Source organism: Suncus etruscus, chromosome 12, assembly GCF_024139225.1.
Source record: "Suncus etruscus isolate mSunEtr1 chromosome 12, mSunEtr1.pri.cur, whole genome shotgun sequence".
Taxonomy (NCBI): domain Eukaryota; kingdom Metazoa; phylum Chordata; class Mammalia; order Eulipotyphla; family Soricidae; genus Suncus; species Suncus etruscus.
Window position 1 is genome coordinate 89,501,236 of NC_064859.1, and position 2,957 is coordinate 89,504,192.

Genomic DNA, 2,957 nt, shown 5'->3' on the forward strand with positions numbered 1-2,957 from the left:
ATTGAAATTAGTTGTTATTCCTCATATACTCTTAGTATTTTTCCATTTGTAGTCTATTTTTTAAGGTTTTGGTACATGTTATCTTGCAATAGAAAGATGGTGTTGAGGGGGCCGGCCCGGGCGGTGGCGCTAACGGTAAGGTGCCTGCCTTGCCTGCGCTAGCCTTGGACGGACCGCGGTTCGATCCCCCGGTATCCCATATGGTCCCCCAAGCCAGGAGCAACTTTCTGAGCACAATAGCAGGAGTAACCCTTGAGTGTTACCGAGGTGTGGCCCCAAAAACCCAAAAAAAAAAAAAAAGAAAGATGGTTTTCACATAAATGGTTAATAGAATGGTTAAAAACAATGAATGTAATTTATGTGAAAAATATTCCAATAAACTTCTGTGGCTCCAAAGGTTTTTTTCTTTTTTTTTTAATATTGCAATGAAGAAACTCTTCTTTTTGGTTTTGGTTTTTGGGTTACAGCTGGCAGTGCTCAGGGGTTACTCCTGGCTCTACACTCAGAAATCACACGTGGCAGGCTTGGGGGACCATATGGGATGCCAGAATTTGAACCACCATTCTTCTGCATGCAAGGCAAATGCCTTACCCTCCATGCTGTCTCTCCCAGCCCTGAAGGCCACATTTTTAATATTGTTTGGAAAACAAGGAATTTAATAACATCTCAGTGCCTGTTTTTGTCATGATAGTTTTATTAATCAAGTTTCTAGAGGATCATTCTTTGGAAAGCAAGACTTTCTCCCCCCATCGTTTTATTTGGTTGTTTGTTTGTTTGTTTTGGGCCACACCCAGCAGACTCAGAGATACTCCTGTCTCTGTGCTCAGAAATTACTCCTGACTGGTTTGGGGGGAAGCACCCTACCTGCTGTACTATAGATCTGGCCACCTCCTTTGAAATGCTTTAGTGCATTCATCTATTTTTGAGCCATTGTCTATGTTGAGCCTTGATTAATCTGATGGTCTCTGTCCTATATGTTGTTAATATACCCGAGTCTATTGCTTTAAATCTTTCACTTTCAGGTAACCAGAATTCATCTGCCCTCTCTAGAAGTATCTGACTGCATCACCATATTTGCTTTTATTTTTGATATTTTTCTCAAGTAGATCTAGAGGCTGTGCTATGAGGCATAGGAAACTGTATGGGGTGTGGAAGATTTAACCAGGGTCAATTGCTAGCAAGACCCAAGCCACTGTACTATTACTCCGGCCTACAATACAAAATTTAATTTGATGCTGTACATTATTATATTTGGGTGAATATTGACCAACAAAATGATATGTGTGAGAGAGTTGTTTCTTTCCATCTTTTTAATTTCCCCTTCTTTATAAAAATAGTGCCTGGAAAAGTGCTTTAAAAGCATTTTTTAAAGGAGGAGGAAATAAAGGCATTCATTCAAAGGAGGGAAAATGTGGGCCTACAAATAGGAAGATACTGAAATAGTAATTGAAAATGAATACACGGATATTAGAGATCTTATAGGAATAATGAATGATATTGGATCTTTAACAAAACTCACAGGCATCTCAGTGTCCCTGTGTGACATAAACAGCCGGTGCATGTGACTTGTTATAAGACTAGTACTTTGATCTCCTCCAACTCAACCTCTTACATACACATACTAAGGTCTTCAGCACAGTGCATATTTTGCAAGATAGTCAGTTCCTGTGTAGAGCTAAGGAAAGTGGAACAATGTTGTGGGCATTTGGAAACAGTGAAGAACAGTTGTTAGAGGACTAACGCTCTTAATCCTTGAGTATTATGCAAAGAGCAGAAAGAGACGAGGGAAAATGAGATCATGTTAAATAAAAATTCATTCTATTGGGGGCCCGGCCGGGCGAGATAGCAACAGCGGGGTCGTTTGCCTTGCAAACAGCTGATCCAGGACCAAAGGTGGTTGGTTTCGAATCCCAGTGTCCCATACGTCCGGCCCCCGTGCCTGCCTAGGAGCTATTTCTGAGCAGACAGGCCAGGAGTAACCCCTGAGCTCCCGCCGGGTGTGACCCAAAAACCAAAAAAAAAAAAAAAAAATAATTCTATTGAAATTAATCAGAAATTTTATAAAATGGGTTGAAATTGTGAACACATTTTCTCTGATAATTTGTTGACATATTCCGGGCCTGAGCCAAAACCTTGAAATGGGGAAAAGGTGGCTTTTTATTTTTAAAGTCCCCCCCACCCTACCCCTGCCTCCATCACTGTTAGTGCGTCCCTCAAATCTGAGAGATTGACAAGTCTGAGTGACTTCTTTAAATTTTGTTTCTGGGCATACCTAGTAGTATGGGGCTTGCATGGTACTGGAGCTACTAGTCCCAGGGTCTCCCAACCTGAGAATTTTTGGCTCTGTGGACCTTTCTAGCATTAGGTTCGGGAAAGTAGAAACACAGAGCTAAAAAGACTGTGAGTTCAGGGACTGGTGCTGTTAAATTATGTTGAATTTCTGGTGTTTGAGAGAAAGTTTCGTGCCATTGGTGGATTTGTTTTAGCAAGGACATGGGCTAAATTTGAACATCATTTCTAAAGAATTTATTGGTGGTTTAAAAACAATTGCATTTGGGTAGGATCAACATAATTAAAATTTTATTATAACTCCTTGATTTAGCCAACTTGCTCATAATGTAGTTGTTTTAGGCATTAATATTAGGATCAACATAATTTTTGGAAGTGAGCATAATGATCTCTGTACCTTTAACTGGTTCTTATTTTCCTCTTTATTAATTTTCTCTCTTTTGTACTTGATCTTTCAGCATTAACTGACTTCCTCTAACCCTTAATTACTATAGTATTCCTTAGCAGCCCATTTGGGTTTTTTTAATAGTAAAAAATAATAAAAATAGTAAAAATAGTTTTTATTAAAATACTATGATTTAAAAATTTATTCATACTGAGTTTTACAACATACAGTTTTAAACATACTGATTCCACCATCAGTACCATGAGTGTCAACTTCTCTCTAC